A 21,492-nucleotide genomic window follows, 5' to 3' on the forward strand; every position below is an offset into this window, starting at 1 on the left:
ACCAGGACCTAGAAGGTGGCTCTCCCGCTCTCCCTCTGCCTCTCTCCCTGCCCCCAACTCAGTTTAGGCTTTCCCCTGTTTCTTAACTCCACCAGTGCAGCAGCATCTAGCTGAGCTACTCTAGGGTGGAGGGGTGAGGGGGTGGGGGGGGGGGAGGGAGGGAGAGAGAGAGAGAGAGAGAGAGAGAGAGAGAGAGAGAGAGAGAGAGAGAGAGACTGCCTGCATGTGCGTCTAGGCCAAGCCGGCCTGTCGCTGGAGAGTTTTAGTTTGCTTTCAGAAGAAAGGAGGAGGGGAGACAAGGGAGGAGGAGGAGGGAAAGGTGGAGGGGGGAGGAGAAGAGGGGGGCGCAGAGAAGGGAGAGAGAATGTCTTGTTTGTGGCTTGTCAGCAATTGCTTGAGACAAGCTTCCATGTGTGAAAGCTACTTGGCATGAATGCCTGGGCCGTACCAAGTGTCACCGCAGCAAGAGGGGGAGTCAGAAGAAAAACAGATCAGACCAGAGCAGACAATAGGCCCCTAAAGTGTTCCCCCTAAGTTGCTTTGATGTTGTCCTGGTGTCTTGATACCGGGAGCCCAGGGACTGAAGGAAAAGGGTCTTTTTTTGGTCTTCATTCACTTTCTCCCCTCAGTTTCTGAAATGATTCTCCAGAATTTCTCCTCATAAAACAGGTAAGAGCCCTAACAATTCTTTCTTCTGTGGCAGGCTTGTCCGCCGGTGCCTGGTAGTGGGGGTCTCATTCCTGCATTGCTCAGGAGCGCTGGGGTCCTGGGATGCAAGCTCCCGCCTTGCCCCTGAAGACTTGCAAGGAGCTTGGGGCTAGGGGTGGCCCCTCTTTCTGGGGAACCCCAGTAACACGTTCTGTGCCTCTGGGTTGGTGGGGGAGAAGGAGTGGATGGAGAGGGGTGGGAGTAGGGTGTGAGGAGGAAAAAAAAAGAAGCCTAAAAGAGAGGGAGAGAGCAGAGCTCTCCTTCAGAGCAGCCCCAGCCGGAGCCCAAAGAGGCCTTACCAGCCAGGAGCCGTGCGCCCTCAAGCAGAGCAAGGGCTGGCCGGAGCTCTGCTGAGTACCTGCAGAGGATGCATGGAGCTTTGTGCATGCGAGTGTGCCGTGGGTCTGTGTGTGTGCGTGTGTTGGACTTCCCACACGCTGCCCTGGCGTGCCTCATTGTGAAGGGGAGGTACCCCAATCCTTATCCTGAGCCCAGACACTCCGAGGCAGAGTGGCATAGCAGGCAAGAAGGGAGAGCAAGGGAACTCTGCCTGTAGACAATCCAGAAACTTTCTGGTCTTGGGGGTTTCTTTGGGGGTGGATACTGTAAATGAGTTGACGGGTGCCCCGTGCCTCAGTCTCCCCATCTGTAAAATCCAGAGAGCTGACTGGGATCATGTCTACCTCCCTGGGATTCGGGGAAAGAGCATAGATGATTTTGTCTGAAACGCGAGGAGAAATCCTCCAACTAGAAATGCTGGGCATCATAAAGTGGAAGGATTATAATTACTCTTGATCATTACCATTATGATGATCAAACCATTATTAAAGACATCCTGAGATAAATAGATTGGGAACACAGATCAAGTGTCAGAGCATTTCTAAGGAAACAAAAAGCCTTTTCCACCTGTTGGCTTCTGTCCTTTTCTCTTGTGTCTTTTCATTAGATTTATTGGCCGATTTGTTCAGAGAATGGGGTTGGAGGACTTGGGTTTTCCCTTTTCCTCCTGGGTGTGTGTGTATTTACATATACATATATATACATACATGCATATATATATTTTTTAAGGTCAATGTGAGATGCTTGGGGAGGAAAATGTACCTCCTGTTTTAGTAGTTTATTCAAGACCTTGTGTTTTCTGGTGTTGGCAGGGCATGTAGACACATCTGTAAACTCTGCCTCGGAGGTTAAACATTTTTATTGTGGCTTAAATGAGATTTATTTACAATTGCTGTTTATTAGAGAGTAAATATCTTACTGTGTGTATGAGGGTAAGAATGTGAAAGCTGTCTACTCACTGGTGGCTTTGTGGATATAACCTTTTGCTTTCTAAAGTGACATCTTGAGAGATGGGAGTAGAGGGCTAAAATCAGTTCCTAATAGTCATCTTTACAATTTTTAAAAAAGATTTTATTTATTTATTTATTTATTTATTTATTTATTTTTAGAGAGGGAAGGGAGGGAGAGAGAGAGAGAGAGAGAGAGAGAGAGAGAAACATCAATGTGTGGTTGCTGGGGGCCATGGCTTGTAACCCAGGCATGTGCCCTGACTGGGAATCAAACCTGAGACACTTTGGTTCGCAGCCCCTGCTCAGTCGACTGAGCTACACCAGCCAGGGCAATCTTTACAATTTTTTAAGGAAAAATGTCTGCTTTTTTTCTTGAATTGTGGCTTTCCTTCTGTTCTTACACAGTGATTGCTTCAAGGTTCTCAGTTGTAGCTCTCTTTGAATTCTCTGGGGGAATTTTGCTTTCTACCTAATTCTAGGTTTTCTGTGACTCTGTTACGTGTCCAAAAAAATCTGTGAAAGTCTGGGAAGTCATGCCTTCTTCCACTCTGACTGTAACTCACAAACTCCCTGTGATAGCTAGAGATTGAAGAAAGAGCCAGCCCTGGTTAAGAACATTGATGTTCTTCCCATAGAGGCCCAGAGAGCCTGACTTCTGGGTATGGGAAAGGAAGCAGGCAAAATTATTAATTGGCTTGGATCTGGCAAGAAACTCCTCTCCCTCTCTGGCCTCCATATAATATTTCCTCATTGGAATAGAACTGAACTTCATGTTTTAAAACTTAATTGTTTTCTACTTTGTAAGCAGAAGATCTTACTTACCATGGTTTGTCTCTGGCAAGATTTCGGGGACCAAATGTCTTCCAAAAATGTTAGAATTTCAGAACTGTAAAGGAAAAGAAAGGCTATTCATTGAGTTTTAAATGAGGACACTAAAACCTAGAAAAGATCAGCAATGACCTGAGAGGGCTCAATGAAGCTGCACACCTTGGGGTTTGGAGTACCCTGAGGGTCCTCATGCCAGCTACTCTTTTACTGGCCTCTATACTTGATTTTGCACATGCAGCCCTTGGGCCAGCCACAGATAGGCACCTTTTGGAGTTCTGCCTGCTCTGCTGGATTATAGCAACACACTCAGCCCTGCTCATGGCCAGGACACAAACATGGCAAATATGTCACAATGTTAATTTTCATGAATTAAGCCCTATATTTATTTGTTCATTCAATTCATATTTTAGGGGCTCTTACTATGAGCCAGGCACCTTGCTGGGCACTAAGCATGTAGGAGAGATCAAGGCCAATGTGCTCTTGTTCCCAGGGAGCTTGCTGTCTTGGTGATATAATCAACATTATCCACATAGTTAAACAAATTGTAATAATATTGATAATATACATTGAATGGCATGAAGATACTATAACGCAGGGCATAAAGTTGTGTAAACAATTGACCTAAAGTTTGTAACTAGACATAAGGTAACTGTCCTTTTCCTTTTGTGGCTGAGTTTTTCTTTCCCTAGCCAACTTATATGCTCACACAGTCCAGTGTTTGCAAAGACACTAGAAAATTCCCTCTCCTTCTCCCCAACATCTCCCACCCCCTACACAGTACAACAGAGACACAAATAATATCTGTTGACCCTTTACACTTGTACCATTAAAGAACTTCGCACTCGTTGTGAGCTGGCCTATAAAGCAGTCATTGTCTGGGTGATTAACGTTGGTTATAGCCTCTGTGTGCTGTTAAATCCTAAGGTACATTGGAGAGGACATGTGGTCAGTGAGGCTCTCTTCATTTTACTTAGTTCATCGTTCTTCCAGTTGATACTGAATGCTTAGCTGCAGGAAACTCTACCATTATAACTGTCATCTTGGAATTCCAAAGACAATAGTGAAATGAAATGGCTTTCCTCATTCCTCCCAACAAGGACACATATCTATAAAAGGAAAAAAAATTAAAAGCCTCTTCAATGAGTCTCCTTTCAGCTGTATTATTAAAATCTTACTGGTTTCATGAAGGAAAAGGTAGGAGTACCTCCCCCTCTTAACCCCTCCCCGCCCATTTGTGGTCTGGAGAGAATGTAAGGTTGAAATGCTAGTCACTTCCTTGGAGGCAGATTTGTGTTAATAATACTTGTACCACCGTTTTCAACATTTTCTTTCTCTAGTACTCGGAGGTGTTGTTTTCATTGTTGTCAAGACCTCACTTATTTTAGATTAATTTAGCAGTTTAAAAGGAAGACTAACGTGCCCACCCACACATAAATCATAGGTTTGGTGCCTATACTTTGGGAACCCACACAGGTTGTGTGATTTAAGTCTTGTGGTGAGCAAAATCATTTCTGCGTACCCGATGTTGTTAGGCAGTGAAGTAATCAGCCCACGTTGTAGTGACAGCTTCACCCAGAGCTTGCCATCCATCTGCATTTGGCACCTGTAGCCATTGCCTTCTCTCATGAGACTTATGACTTGATCTGCAAGACTTTGATCACTCCTCAGCCCTCCTCCGGGGCTCCCAATGTGTTACATACTGGGGAGCTGCCTGTGGGGGAAGCATCTGAGTCTCCTTGGAACAGTAATTCACAGAGTAATCTGAGTGAGGAGTTAGTTACAAAGTGCATAAAACAAGAATGTGGTTGGGGAAAAGATTTAACAGAACCCTGGGAGCCAGACAGCAACGATACAGGTCATCCTTAACCCTGGAGGAATAAAAATGAAGACCGTGATGATATTTAAAAAGTTGCATTGTGTGGATACTGTGTATAAATAAAAGCACTAGAGCTGCTAGTCCTTCAGAAGGTAAAATCAACACAATGTGCAGGAAGTTCCCCAAAGTTCCTTGGTTACAAATACTGCTTTTGCATGTAGTTTTATTGAAAGTAATTTTGTGGGGTTTTTTTCCCTCCAAGATACATAAACAGAAGATATAAAATGGATTTTTCCCCCTTTTATATCTGCTTAGTTCTCTTTTATAATAGCCCTGTGAATTAAGTAATATTATTATTCTTGTGTTATATTTGAGTAAGGTTATGGGATTCACTCAAGAACTCACAAGAAAATGAAGGGTGAGGTGGGTAGCTGATTAAATTTCTTTGTTCAGCCAAATGTCTTCAAGAGATGAGAAGCAAAGAAGTGAGAAAATCACCATGATATTCAGGTCAAAGGTGTTGTGTTGACATGGCATTAAAATAATTGGCTTGATTTTTCCCCTTCATTTAAAGATTAAGATTTAGAGTGTTGATCCAAAAAAAAAAAAAAAAAACCAGGTGGGGGGGGGGTGGATTTCCCCAATACTTATTTAATAATTACATGGTTTTTATAAAGTACATTGGACCAGTTTCTGGTTTGGGTTTTGCCAGTCAATGACCCAGGACTTCCCATTCTGTTTCTCTGGACCTCTTTCAGAATGAAAGTATTGAACTAAATCATCTCTAAGTTTCCTTCTGACTGTTATTCAGTATTTCTCTGGTTTTATGAATAGGATCTTCCATGTATCCGGTCTTTTGGTCACCTTATACAAAGCCCAGTTCAAGAACTGTAGTTGTCAAAAGGGAAGTGTTGTGAGCTATGTGGAAACATGGGATTCATTCCTATACATCCAAACCATGTTGATATTTTAAAGTGTAAAGTGCAATAGGAAAAAGTAGGATTGTGTTTATTTATTTTATCTTTAAACATATTTTATTTATTTATTTTTAGAAAGAGAGGAAGGGAAGGAGAAAGAGAGGGAGAGAAACATCAATGTGTGGTTGCCTCTCACACTCCCCTTACTAGGGACCTGGCCTGTAGCCCAGGCATGTGCCCTGACTGGGAACTGAACTGGCGACCCTTTGGATTGCAGGACAGCACTCAGTCCACTGAGCCACACCAGCCTGGGCCAAAGTGGGATTTTAATTTATGAGTTTTTAGAAAATTTGTCGCTCAGCATGCAGGCACAAGTGCAAGGCAACTAAAGGATAATTTCCAAAAGAATAGGCTGTTGTGAATGCATGTCTTCCTGAATAATAAATATGAATTCAAAATGGATGGGCACTGGGTACATTTCTTAGCTTCACCATTCTCATTGATTCTTTATGGAAATCTTGCTGTTCTTTTTTTGTATTATGCTTACATATTGTTTTGAGGATGCAAGAATCAGTTTAAGCAATGCTAGTGCAGATAATTCACGCTATGTGTTTAACACTATGCTTTTGGGGATGGCAGGACTTTTAATAAATCTTTATGATAAGAAACTTCTAAAGAATACTGTTGAAGACTTGCTGATATGATGGTATATCTATTGCATGTATCAATAGGAGGTAATAAACTACTTCTGAAATGTGGCCAATAGTAGGATGGACAGAAAGGGTAGAGAATGCATAATGTTTTCATTAATCATGTTTCCTTTGAATAATTCCAAGCACTATTTCTTTGAAATTAGTTAAAACTTTGAAAAGATATAATTTTAAAATTTCATGTGGTAACTCTTTTTTAAAAGGTTTTATTTATTTATTTTTAGAGAGAGGGGAAGGGAGGGAGAAAGAGAGGGAGAGAAACATCAATGTGTGGTTGCCTTTCAGGTGGCCCCCACTGGGACCTGGCCTGCAACCCAGGCATGTGCTCTGACTGGGAATCGAACCAGTGACCCTTTGGTTCACAGCCTGCACTCAATCCACTGAGCTACACCAGCCAGGGCAACATGTGATAACTCTTAACGCAATTTTTAGATCCTCAGAATAAGTTCCTCTACTGTGTTTTAGAAATATCTTGCTTATGGCAAGGGAGACCAGTTCTAGGCTGCTTTGACAATTAGTAAATCAATGACTCAAAGAGAAGGACACTTTGAGTCATTGATTTCTACCCAAAAAATATGTAAGATATAATTACTTTCTTTTTTCTTGCATCATTTTTCCTTTATTTTTAAAATATATTTTATTGATTATGCCATTACAGTTCCATTTTTTCTTTTCCTTTATTTCCCTCCTCTCTGCACACCACCTCTCACCTTAGTTCATGTCCATGAGTCGTAATATAAGTTCTTTGGCTTCTCCATTTCCCATGCTATTCTTAACCTGTCCCTGTCTACTTTGTACCTACCATTTATGCTTTTTATTCCCTGTAACTTTTCCCCCATTCTCTCGCCTCCCTGTCCCTGCTGACAGCTCTCCATGTGATCTCCATTTCTGTGATTCTGTTCTTGTTCTAGTTGTTTGTGTAGTTTGTTTTTGTTTTTGTTTTTAGGTTTAGTTGTTGATAGTTGTAAGTTTGTTGTCATTTTAATGCTCATATTTTTATCTTCAAGATATAATTACTTTCTAATTACATAAGGAAATTTTGAAGACTATATGTAATAATTTTTGACTTACTTTGTTCCTTTATTCTTGGTTGCTTAATATTCCTAACATTGGATATGGTGTTTAACTTCATAATAATCTTAGGAAGTAGATACATAAGAGAAATATATTATTAACTATAAAGATGGGTAATAAACTTCTGAAGAGGTATACCAGCAAACTTTTTAGAATGTAAGAATATACTCTCTAGAAATATGTGACATGTTTGGTTATTGATGAATGCTAAACTATAAAGGAAAACAAAAAGCATATTCTATATGTTGTAATTACCAAAAGTGTTTTAATGTTATTCACTTAAAGATTCAAAATGCCTCTAATCTAAAGCTCTGAAGAGTATTAATAATTTTCATAAAAACCATAGTCACTCTTTTCCTTGACAAATAAATGCACAAACTCAAAATTAACAGTAGTGGCAGTTGAAAAATGCCAAACCATCATTTGTTCAGAAGAGAAACTTGTGAACCTAGAGGTAGTTTTTAAAAAAAGTCTAATTCTAGATATATTGGATTTTCTATTTTCCTTGGGGCTTGTGTAGTAAGTATAGCTTTGAGGAAAAATTTGCTAAGGGTCAAAGGCATACTTGTTGTAAGGATGCCTGAATTGGTGATTTATTGTATAGAAATCTGCAACATACTGGGATGTTGAAGGCCACAATAGTTAAAAGAATGCAGGATTTTAACTCGGCTCCTATGCCAGTGCCGAGGCTGCTGTGTTTGCCTGGCATATCCTTCTCTTTACAAGCCAACTCCTAGTGCTCTTTCAAGACTCATCCTGGGCATTTCTTCTGGGATGCTTCTCAGACCTAAACCACCCTATCTCTCCTCCACTGATCCTGGGCTGGGCCTGCACTTATGTGGCCCTATTATACTGTCCTGAACTCATCTGCCTACTGCTCTTAGCTGTGGTCACCTCAAGGGTTCAGACTGTTTTTAGTTTTTGTACCCCTAATGCCTAGCACAGGGCAAAACAGATCAATAAATGTTGTTGAATGAATAAACAGTTCAAATGGAAATATAGTTTATTAATTACTATAACTGAATTCAAAAAGAATAACAGTTAAAAATCTTAAATTATACAACCTTATGTACCACATCAGAAAAAAAGAAATATTCTTTTGCCCTGGCTGGTGTGGCTCAGTGGATTGAGCACCGGCCTACAAACCAAAGGGTTGCTGGTTCAATTCTTAGTCAGGATACATACCTGGGTTGCTGGCCAGGTCCCCAGTTGGGGGGGCATGTGAGGGACAACCACACATTGATGTTTCTCTCCCTCCCTTTTTCTTTCTCTAAAAAAAAATAAAATAAAATAAAATAAAATAAATAAATAAATAAATAAATAAATAAAATCTTTAAAAAAGAAAAAAAGACATTTTCTTTTATATTAGGGGATTTACTTTTCTTTCCCTTTGCAAAACATAAATTACAATTCATAACAAAGTATTTTTTATATCCCTGAATCCTCACTTTTATGTCCAGCTTTTCTACTCTAAAGTTTGTTTTGTTTTCCATTCTTGGACCTTGTGATTCTCTACCTAGGAGTTTATTTTTCATGTCAAAGAATCACAGGTGACAAATGAGTTGGTGAAGGTTGTCTTGATATTTAGGTAGTAGCTGAAGATGAGAAGTTTCTTCTATCTTGGAAACTGGGAGAGATCTTTGAGGAAGTATGGAAAATTAGGACCTAGTCAGATAAATGATGGACTTCCAGGAATCTGCATTTGTGACTCATCTGAAACAAAGGTGGAGTGATGCAATTTAACATTAGTTTTCTAAAAAAAATGTTTTATGTGTTGAACCTTCTAGAAAAAGGGGCATTGATTGTGAGGATATTCACAGAGGGAACCAAAATCAGAATTGGAAATGTTTCAGATACTGAGGCAGCTCTAGGAACAATCTCTTCTCTTATATCAACCTTGTTCTCTCACTGTGTGTTTGTCATCTATGAAGGAGTTTCCACAAGACTATCAGCTGATTTCTTAAAAGAAAACTTGCAGGCAAGGAGGGGCTGGAAAGAAGTATTCCAAGTCATGAAAGGCAGGGACCTACATCCAAGATTAGTTTATCCAGCAAAGCTCTCATTTAGAATGGAAGGGCAGATAAACTGCTTCCCAGATAAGGTCAAGTTAAAGGAGTTCATCATCACCAAGCCCTTATTCTATGAAATATTAAAGGGACTTATCTAGGGAAAAGAATAAGAACAAAAATATGAACAGTACAATGACAACAAACTCACGACTATCAACAACCAGACCTGAGAAAACAAAACCAAAAATAAACTAAGCAAAAACTAGAACAGGAACAGATTCACAGAAATGGAGATCACATGGAGGGTTATCAGTGGGGGGAAAGAGTGGAGAGAATAGGGGAAAAGGTACAGGGAATAAGAAGCATAAATGGTCGGTATAAAATAGACAGGGTGAGGTTAGAATAGTATAAGAAATGTAGAAGCCAAAGAATTTATATGTATGACCCATGGACATTAAATAAGGTGGTGGAATGATGGTGGGGGAGGGGTACAGGGTAGAGTGGAATAAAGGGGAGGAAATAAATGGGACAACTGTAATTGCATAATCAATAAAGTATATTTAAAAAATAAGAACATGGGAACAAATAGCAAATTTATAAACAGGAAAGAAATTGGGAGAGGAAAGTGTATTAGAGTTAGTCCTTAGATGAGTGACATCATTTCATATATTTATTAAAAAGTAAGAGTAGCTGAATAGTGAAAGCAAGACTATATTGGCATCAATAGCAGAGGCTAATTTAAAAAGCAAGCATAACCTTGGAATTAGGGACCAGGGTAAGGATTAATAGGAATACCAAGCTTCTTAGGGAGTTTCTACCTATACTTTCTTCCTGTATTTTCTTCCTTTACTTTCCTATTTCTGGAATAATCTGTCACCAGCTAGTGATGTAACACTGGGATGGTCATTTATTCTCTCTGAAACTCAATTTATTCATCTATAAAATAGGGATAATAATTATTATTTCAATAGCTTATTATAAGAATTAAATTAGATCACAGGCATATTTTATTAAAGTGACTGGTGCACTTTACCTAACATGTAATGGCTGCTCAGCCAATTGTAGCAATTATTTTAACACAGGGACATGAAGGAAACTTTAAGCAATGTGCTGGGGAAACTTTTGCTTGTTATATGATTTATTCCTTATAACAACCCTTAAGGACATATTATTATTTCTATTTTATGAACAGGTTACAATAATAATATTTAATTTGTATTTGCCATGTTTAAAGTGCTGATCTAAACCCTTTCATATGTTGTATTATTTAACCCAAGATAGATGCTGTTAATATTTTCATCCCATAGTTGAGGAAACTGAGAACTAGAGAGTTTAACTTGCCCCAAATCATACAACTAGTAAGTGACCATCAGAGTTTATATACAAGTCTATCTGAACTTAGGTCATTCTGACTCCAAAGTTTTCCAAAGTTTTATCTGATGCAAGTTAATGTGACTGAATCAAGACTCAGGTCTTCTTTAGAGCAGTACTTCTTCAGTTCACTACCAGAGAGAGATACCTGCTGATTGAGTGAAAGATTGTGCCTCTGAATCTGAGTGCCATGATTAGACAGATGAGAAAATTTTGGAAAGAGTACAAAAGAAAAATATTTTTAAATAATTAAAATAGATCAAAGTAACTTTGCTCAGACCTGATGAAATAATTTGAAAAATGTGTTGAACATCTATTGTGTATCAGGCTATGAAAAATGAGCTTGGCATTGTAAGAATGCCAGATGAGTAAGGCTGAATTCTTGCCAGCAAGGTACATTCATTATGATGGAAAAAGATAGATGCTGAACAACCAATTATAAAGCATATAGCAATGAATCAAGAAACAGTGGAAGTCAAGAAAGAACAATTTGGTGGTGAAAGAATGGTGGAGAAAGGGAAAGCAGAAGTTTTCATGTAGGAGATGACATTTGTAATGGTCTTTGAGGGGACAAATATGGAAGTATGAGAAGCCTTCCATAGTCTCCTTTTTTCTTCACACCAATTGTTTTATAAAGGTTGGTATAAAGTAGCTAACTATTGTGGTAATATATTGACAGATAATAATGTTTTCAAAGACTAGGTTCTTTGCCCTGGCTGGTGTGGCTCAGTTGGTTGGGGCATTATCCCATAAAACAAAAGGTTGTGGGTTCGATTCCCAGTCAGAGCACATACCTAGGTTGTGAGTTTGAGTGAGTGTGAGAAGCAACCAATTGATGCTTCTTTCTCACATCAATGTTTCTCTTCCTCTCTCTCCCCACCTTCCTTTCTCTTTAAAATCAATAAGTGTGTCCTTGGGTGAGGGTTTTTTAAAATAAGATTAGTTTATTTAACTAAAAATGTAGAATTACCTACTTTTATTAATCATAAGAGTATATTGACATTTTCCTGGTTTGCACATATTTCCATGGAAGGAATAAGAAAATAGAATCTTCTGTTGTGTGCATTGTAGGTTGGGGACCTATAGTTGTCTGACAATCCAACAGGGGCTTTCAAATTCCTCAAGTGACTCAATGGTACACCAGTATCAGTTCTTGGGTGTACTGTGTGCTATTATGTAATATTAAGATGCTGTGTGGTGGGGTCATTTATCTATCTACACTGTGGTTGGAGCTTGTACTCTGTAGTTTGGAATTATCTATTTTCTTTACATGCAATACCAGGCTTTCTGAATTTTTTTGAGACAGTCCTAATTTAAAACATTGTGTTTTGTCCCCGTAAGTATGATTGGTAGTCTACATATTCTGATTTTAGTTCAGGTTACTAATTAGAGTTCCCACAGCCTAATCCTCTTTAAAGACATCTGCATATAGACTTTATCTACTTGAATTGAGAATGTACATATTTGTCTTTGCACTGTAAAGTGGAAACCCAACTAAGATCTCTGGTTTTGTAAACAGGAAGGCAGGGCTTCAGGTTCTCTTTACTTGTCTCTCAAAACACCCAACAATGTCCCTGCCTAACAAGTGTGGTGCTCAGTGTTGTTTACTAAAATGAATTGAATTCTCAGCTCTTACTCCAGTCCTTTTGGAAAAAAAAAATTGCTTAAAAAAAATTTGACTTCCAGCCACGATGTAGGTGTAGATAGATACACTTTGCCTCCTCGTACAACTAAAAGAAGGACAAAAACAAATTTAAACAAACAAACAAACAAACAAAAAACAGAACTGCCAGAAAATCGAACTGTATGGAAGTCTGATAACCAAGGAATTAAGGAAGAAATATTCATCCACACTGGTAGGAGGGGCAGAGACAGGCAGTCAGAGAAGAGAGAACATGCACCAAGGCAGCAGCTGGTGACTAGGAGATCCCACATTTCTGTGTGGATAGGATAAACTGGAAGGAACAACTGGGGAGCAAGACAGACTATGCAATCCAGTGTTCCATCCTGGGGAAATAAAGCCTCAAAACCTGTGGAAATTGTAGCAGTATGAGAAATTCCCAGCCTCACAGGAAAGTTTGTTGGAGAGGCCCACAGGATCCTAGAATGTACACAAACCCAGTGACCCAGGAATCAGCAACAGAAAGGCCCAATTTGCTTGTGAGTGGTGAAGAAAGTGACTGAAAGTGGGGTGAGAGCCGAGCAAGCAGCATTGTTACCTCTCAGATCCCTCCCCCACAAACAGCATCATAATGTAGTAATGTGGGCAGCCCTGCCCTGGTGAATACCTAAGGCTCTGCCCCTTACTACTAACAGGTACGCCCACACAAAAAAATATGGCCCAAATGAAAGAACAGATCAAAGCTCCAAAAATAGAACTAAACAATGAGAAGATACCCAATCTATCAGTTTCAGAGTTCAAAACACTGGTAATCAGGATGCTCACAAAAATGGTCCAATATGGTTACAAAAAAAAAAGAAAAAGAAAAAAGTGAAGGCTATGAAAAGTGAAATAAAGAAACATATACAGGGAACCAACAGTGATGGGAAGGAAGCTGGGACTCAAATCAACGATTTAGAGCAGAAGGAAGAAATAAACATTCAAACAGAACACAGTGAAGAAATAAGAATTCAAAAAAATGAGGAGAGACTAAGAAACCTTCTGGACTTGAAATGTTCCAACATCCAAATCATAGGGGTGCCATAAGGAGAAGAGGAAAAGCAAGAAATTGAAAACTTATTTGAAAAAATAATGAAGAACTTCCCCAATCTGACAAAAAAAAATAGACTTCCAGGAAGTCCAGGAAGTTCAGAGAGTCCCAAAGAAGTTGGACCCAAGGAACTACAAACTAAGGCACATCATAATTACATTATTCGAGATTAAAGATAAGGAGAGAATCTTAAAAGCAGCAAGAGAAAAGGAGACAGTTACCTACAAAGGAGTGCCCATAAGACAATCAGCTGATTTCTCAAAAGAAATCTTGCAGGCAACAGAGGGCGGGAATGAAGTATGCGAAGTCATGAAAGGCAAGGACCTACATCCAAGATTACTTTATCCAGCAAAGGTATCATTTAGAAAGGAAGGGTAGATAAATTGCTTTCCAGATAAGGTCAAGTTAAAGGAGTTCATCATCACCAAGCCCTTATTCTATGAAATGTTAAAGGGACTTATCTAAGAAAAAGAAAATGATCAAAAATATGAACAGTAAAATGACAACAAATTCACAGCTATTAACAATCGAACCTAAAAACAACAACAACAACAACAACAACAACAAAAACCTAAGCAAACAACTAGAACAGGAACAGAATCACAGAAATGGAGTTCACATGGAGTGATATCAGCAGGGTAGAGGAGGGCGAGAATCAGGGAGAAGGTACAGGGAATGAGAAACATAAATGCTTGGTTCAAAATAAACAGGGGGAGGTTAAAAAATATATATGAATTGGAGAAGTCAAACAACGTATATGTATGACCCATGGACATGAACTAAGGGGTGTGGGGAGATGGGCTGCAGGTGGAGGGCAATAAAGGGGAGAAGAAATGGGACAAGTGTAATAGCATAATCAATAGAATATATTTTAAAAAACATCTTAAGTGATCTTAGGATGGAACCACATAATATAAACAGTAATTGTTACTATTATTAATAAGCATCATTAAAATAGCATGAACTGATATAATTACTTCCTTTGCATGTGTTTTTCCTGGTAGAGTGAGCAGGCTTCATAAATTAACTGGTCTTTTATGGAAAAATCTAATATCTATGATTCTTTGAATTTTTATGTAGACAAGTATAAGCTAATGTATACTGGAAGGAACAATTGAAACAGCTCATATTCAGTGGTAGGTTCTGAATTACTTTATTTGTAAATGCTCAGGAAAAAGATCTCAAATTCATTGTGGATTGCTCAATGTATACATCTGCTCATTGCACAGTGGCAGTCAGAAGAATGAATGAGATATAATGGGCTGTATTAACTTTGAGAATGGGATAAAGAATAATGCAGGGAATAATACAGTGCACATAATTTGGCATTGACTATTTCTGTAATTACAATAAAACATTTTAATGATATACATTGATGTTATGACTTCACCTTAAAATTGGAATTTAGTGTGGGGTCCTTTCATTTCAAAGAAAACAAAGCAGAAATACAAAAGATCCAGAGAAAAACAACAGACGGTCTCCAAGACATACAAGGGATTTGCTAATAATGAGAATGAAAATACAAGGACATTTTAATTTGGATAAAGGAGTGAGGGGATTGCATTCTATGAATTTATTTAAAATTAATGAAAGTTTCAGAAAATTGCTAGAGCTAGCTTCTGATTATCCTTGGTAATTGAGGTCAGAGATAGACAGGATAATTGAAATCCCTGATAATCTCCAACCCTCATTTTAGCTATTAGTTGTAGCATCTTGTCTTATGAAGTTTTAACAGATGAACAAATGCAAGGCACCGCAGCCCAGGGTTTGTGAGCTAAATGGCCCATGAGAAAGACAGCCTGGGGTGTTGGGAAGCCCAGAGAATTTGGAATAAGGTGACCAGAGCTCTAGACCCTGTTCTATAATTATCATGTGTACAATTCTGAGTGATATACTTAACTTCTATGAGACCCAGTTCCTTCATCTGTAAATTGGAGGTTATAGTAATATTTATTTTATGGGTTTGTTGGGAGAATTAAATGAGCTGATTGGAAGTAGTGGGTGAGCTGTAATGTATGATGTCGAGAGCTGGTTTTTAAGAGCCTGCTTCCTATTTGGCTTGCCCATCTCAGGAGTAGACATGGCTACCAGGACCTGGGGGTTTGCTTACACCATGCCTTCCCTTCTCTTGAATCTTCTACTGCCTATGTTCATAGCAGGAGATTTTTAGAAGAGGTATGCAGCATTTCCTTCATCTCCAGACTCACCCTCAGCAAGCCTATTATTCTCTTGCTCCTAGGAAGACTTAACATAATATTGCATGTGTTTTTATTAATGCACAATTCTTTAAAGGTCATCTCTTGTAATTTTAACAATAGCCCTTTAAGGTGCATACTGCAGTTATCCTCATCTTCCAAATCCAGACACTGAGATACAGACAGTTCACTTAAGGACACACAGTAATGACAGAATAAAGAGTTAAACCTATGCAGTCTTGATTTACGAAGTCTAGAAAGCTGATTTATGTGACTATACTGATCCCTTCATCAGGGAGTGACTGGCTTTTGCTTATTTCCCTAGGAACTCCTATTCTCTCTGGCATACAGTTCACCATGGTGCCTGTCCTAAGCCTTCTCTTCCCCTGGAAGAAGTCATTTTGTCTGCCTAACACCCTGCCTTAAATTGTAGCTGTTAAAACATTATTATGCTGACAACTGTAGAAACTCTTATACTCTATTCAATTAATAGTTGGTGATTTAGCTGAACAAGTTAGTTAAAGCAGGAATCATACAAAGTGATGGAATTATTCCTTAATCCTTTATTTCAACATAAAACATCCCTCAATTTTTTTTTTTACATAGGGCCAAGGCCTCGTTATTTGAGTGTCAGCCTCCATTAGAGCTCTGCATCCTATTTGTTGCATGAACCACGCCTCTGAGGCTTTCATAGAGATTTTGTCGTAGTTTCTTTAAAGTAAAACAAGATCTTAAAACATTTTGTGAGGCAGATTTTTATAGGTTTAACAATGTTTATAGTTGGCTCTCCCATGCCTCAGTTGAGAGCACATTTTTTACTAACTCACCTTTAATGTACCTTTTCCAAATATTCAACTTAGATCTTGTAGATGCAGCTTATCTCTTCTGTACTCACATTTCATTACTGTAAATTTAATTAAAATGTGTAATTACAATGATAGGAAGAACTAGCACAAATAGGTTCGGGAACACACTGACTTTTGATGAGCAGACAACTCTACTGGTGAGAGTAGCAGAGGGCAGGCATCCTAGAATAGCTTACTACTAGCTGTGATCACTCAGCATGTCACGGGCCTTATGTCTTCACATTTACTGAAGGAATGGAGACTACCAAATAATCAGTAAGTGTTGGTCACTTAAGAGAGCCCCTGCTCAGTATAGCTTCTGGTCCATGTCTAGCTTAGAAGACAAATGCCTTAAAGGTCTAGCTTTTATTATTCTAGTTAGTCCCAGAACTTAGCACAGTGATCTATATGTAATGGGCCCTCAATAAACATTGACTAACTAGCTAACTGACCATATCAACAAAAACAAAATTCAGGTTCACTACTGTACGACTTCTGGTGGGACGGGGTGGGGGGTTCTTAGTAACAATCCTCTGTCTAGAAGAATTGGGTTAGGAAGAGTGAAAAAGACCTAGCAAATGAATTTCTAATATTGTTGTAATGTAAGGTATATATATTTCTAGTTAAATGTAAAGCAGCTGTAAAGAAGTGCATTTTGTGTTATATGTAATTAACCTGAGTAATTCACTAACACAAAATAACAGTGAAACAATATGCTTGATACAATTTTATGAAAGCTTAGATATGTTCTTACATGGGGAAAAAATCCACAATTACAACTACAATGTCTGACTATAAAAAGTCTTTGTAATGATTATGTTTAAGGCCAGCCAGGTCAAGAAAAAGTTTTCCTTACTGATAATGTCCTTGCAGCATTGAGTTTATTATATGCTTCTTGTGACAAAGTAAAGCATCTTCAATTGAGCACCTGAAGAAGAAAGAATTCAGATCTGAAGGATATTAAATTTCATAATGATATACTGTGGTGGGTGACTGGTTTGGGAGATGAGGGTAAAGTCTTGGTGATGGCAGGAATATCCTTTTTCCTAAAATAAAGCAAGCAAAAACATTTAGCTTTGAGAGAGATGGAAAAATTACAGAAAGTTTACATGACCATAGGAAATGGTCATGTAAATGGTTATATATATATATATATATATATATATATATATATGTATATATATATATATAGAGAGAGAGAGAGAGAGAGAGAGAAATAGAGCTAACTCTCTATAGGATCTGGTGTGAACATTCTCATTAATTTTTAATATTGAGAGTCTGTAGGCCAGTTCTAATGAATCATTCTCAAGGACTTCCCTGTTCCTCAAGAGGTTATGAAGTCATTGTCTAGAAAAGGGAAAATGAAATTAACATTGTATTGAGTACTCATTGTGTGTAGTTATGCTAAGTGTTTAATATATGTTAGTATATTACTTTGAATATAAGTTGCAATTGATTTTTGTAAGACCCACATTACTTTATGTGCCATCATAAAAGAAATAAACCACTCCCAATTAAACTATGGAATACCATCAATGTTAAAATTCACCTGACTTCAGAGCTATTAAAGTGGGGAAAATAAGCATCTTGGAATCAATGAAATATGCTATCTCATTTAATCCTTTCAACAACCCTTAAACTAATACAGTATTAATATTAACAGATGAGTAAAGTGAGGCTCAGAGAAATCAAGTCATTTGCCTCAAATCAAATAGCAGGCCAAGTGTCAAAGCTAGAGTTTGACCCAAATTAGTCTGTCTCCAAATCCACTGCCCTTTTCATAATACTATGCTGCTGATTAAAATCAGTGCTTTCTCAGGACACAGAAATTAAAAAATAAATAAATAAATTATATTCTACTAAAAATATTTACCTTTGGACTTATCTCCCAAAGACCTTTACTCGGTCATGGGGTGGGGTTGCGGGGGGTGTGTGTCTGTAAATGACACCAGAGTAAATGATAGCTATGGATTACTTAGGGCAGAAGGAAAACTTGAATTTCTCTGGTGCTTGAACCCCTGATAATAATTCTCCCCAAAGTCACGTGGCCTCTGGGAAGTACCAGTATAATAGGGCCACTTGGGCAGCTCTGGGCACCTATTGTGAGCTTTGCTCACTGGTCCTAGTTCTCTCTGTGGAGATATATAAAGCTGGTCTCACTGTCTTAACACCACTTGGCCCTTCCCATATTTTAAATAACTATTAGAGTCCCTCTAAGATTTCTTTCCTCCAAATTGAACATTCTAATTTCCTTATAGGACATGGCATAGAAACATCTCTCTCTGCCTTCTGTACTGAATACACTTTAGTTTGTCTGTATTCCTTTTAAAGAGAGGCATTCAGAACTGATCATTTCACTGTATGTAAAATAGACAACTATTACTTCTCTTGCTTTAGGCCCTATACTTCTCTTGGTACAACCTGTGAGTACAACTTATTTTTCCAGCTCCTCATCTCAGAAGTGTAAACTCCTTCTTCCCACTCTCCTTCTCCTTTACTCTGCTCTCTTTCTTCTTTTTTATTTTTATTTTTTTAAAAGATTGTTTATTTATTTTTAGACAGAGGGGAAGGAAGAGAGAGAGGGAGAGAAATATCAATGTGTAGTTGCCTCTCGTATGTCCCCCACTGGGGACCTGGTCTGCAATCCAGGCATGTACCCTGACTGGGAATTGAACCAGCGACCCTTTGGTTTATGGGCGGGCACTCAGTCCACTTAGCCACAGAGGCCAGGGCTCTTTCTTCTTCTTTTTTTTTTTTTGACATGTGATGTTTTGTAGGCAACATGGAGTTTAAGATTCATTTTGTTAGAATTAATACTTTGAGGATTTTTTACTTTGTTTTTTTTCCACCACTTGATGATCCTCTCTTCCAACTTTGTAACATCCACAAGTGAGATTTTTTAAAAAATGTTTTCTATAGCTTTAATTAAATCATTGCTATACCAGTTAATCAGGACAGGGCCAAAGATAGAGCCCTTTGGGAGGTCAGAGGAAATCTTTTATTTTTTATTTGTTTATTCATTCATTTATTTAATATCCTCACCCAAAGACTTTTTAAAAATTTTTATTTCTTTATTTTTAGAGAGAGATGAAGGGAGGGAGAAAAAGAAGAAGAGAAACATTGATCAGTTGCTTCTCCTATATGTCCCAACCTGGGGTGGAACCTGCAGCCAAGACATGTGCCTTGACTTGGCAATGAACCCCCTAGTTTTCACTTTGCAGAACAATGTCTAACCAACTGAGCCACACTGGTCAGGGCCCAAGGACATTTTTTCATTGCTTTTCAGAGAGAGAAAGGGAGAGAGAGAAACGTGGATGAAAAAAGGAAGCATTGATTGGCTGCCTCCCATACAAGCCTGGGGCAGGAATCATGTGTCCAGACTAGGGATTGAACCCAAAACCTAGGTATGTGCCCTGACTGGGTATGTTACCTGACTCAGGTAACACCTGAGTGTTAACCCTTTGGTTAAGGGATAACACTCCAACAAACTGAGCCACACTGGCCAGAGCATAGTTGTTTGGTTACTAATTCACCAAATTCTTTTGTCATGCCCCTGTATTTATCTTGTTTATAATAATGTTAGAGCTTTACATGATATCCCATTTAACTTGGACAAAACCTTCACATACCAGATATTATTATTCCCATTTCACAGTTAGGCAAATTGGGCCCCAGGCAGGTGAAGTAGCTTGCCCAGGATTACCTATTGGTTAGAAGCAGAACCAAGGTTTGTACCACAGTCTTCATGTTCCTCCTCCTCTACCATGGCTGCACCCCCTGTGATTTACTTTGCTGAAATCCAAAGATGGTATTTTTACTCCATTTTCCAGAGCTATAGGAGAGCACTGCTGACTTCAAAGAGCCAAGTCATAATAGAAGTGCACTCTCTTCCTTTTCTCCCAGAGAACCATGAGCAAGAAAATGGATACCATACTCCTTGCTAAGCATAGGGCTCATACCCCCACCTTCTCATTCACCTCTCTTAGAAACAGACAAAAAGAGTGTTTGAAAAAGAAGAGTCTTACCTGGACCCTCTTGGCAGTGGAACAGTAGTTGGTCTGAAGGCCAGAACCTAAGTCCAGAAAAAAGAGAGATTTTTAGAAGCCAGCTAAAGCTAGTTACCTAAACTCTTGGTAATAAATTCGTGTTCTCTCTCTCTCTCTTTTTCTCATGTGCACTAGGAAACAGAGTTACAAAAGCCTTGCTTTCAATCCTTTCTTCAGGTCATGCTATGAGGACTTCATATTTCAGAATAAATTACCATTGTAAAGTGAAAAAAGAAAGGAAAAGAAAAACACAATGATACAGGGAACTACCCCTGCTACTTAGACCACAACTGGTATGCAGCTTGTTGGTAGGCAACGAGGCATGCTGGCATGGGATGGATTCGTGAGGGAGTGCAGCCCAAGCTGAGGTAAGCCACACACTGAAGAAGTATCCATGGTCATGTTTCTCTCTCCCTAAGGGACTGATCTTTGGAGGATCCATTACTCTTTCAGGAGGAGTCTTTTTAACTATTAAGGTGTAATACAAACAAGGTGCATTACTTCATGGGCACTTCCTGATCCTCAAACAAAATTAACAACAGGTGGTTTACAACTAAACAATGTACTAACAATATGGATAATTTACATAACAACAGGGACATCTAGTAAAGAGTGAAGGTCAGTTCATGAAGCAAAGGATAGTGAGTAAGGAAAGGTTGCCTTGCTTATCAAGCAAATGTTATACTCATTTTCTGCATAAATAGACTTGGCTTCAGAAGACTTTGAGGAAGTTCATTCAGTACCTTTCTTCCAAAGCAAAGTCACTTAAGATAAATGAACTCACCAACACAATTGATTGAGGTAAACCCCAACACACTAATACAGTCTTTCTGGCCTGCTAATATAGTATAGTGAAGAATTAGGGAATTAGCTGGAGCTTTTTTCTTTTTTTCTGAAAAGCAACAGCTCAACTCAAAATTAATTGCTAAGAAAAATGGTTCTATATTATTTCCCATAAACCTATCTTGGGGAT

The 21,492-nt window shown here is 38.6% G+C and overlaps 1 protein-coding gene across 3 annotated transcripts in view; it reads left to right on the plus strand.

Annotated features, from left to right (window-relative positions):
* The first annotated feature begins 350 nt into the window (after nt 1–350).
* BCL9 (BCL9 transcription coactivator) overlaps nt 351–21,492 on the plus strand; it is a 91,981-nt gene continuing 70,839 nt past the window's right edge. For all 3 annotated transcript variants that reach the window (XM_036015399.1, XM_036015401.1, XM_036015400.1), the window contains exon 1: nt 351–669. The gene's annotated coding sequence lies outside the window, so the exon portion shown is untranslated. The remainder of the gene's footprint in view (nt 670–21,492) is intronic.

This window comes from Phyllostomus discolor, chromosome 14, assembly GCF_004126475.2.
Source record: "Phyllostomus discolor isolate MPI-MPIP mPhyDis1 chromosome 14, mPhyDis1.pri.v3, whole genome shotgun sequence".
Lineage (NCBI taxonomy): Eukaryota > Metazoa > Chordata > Mammalia > Chiroptera > Phyllostomidae > Phyllostomus > Phyllostomus discolor.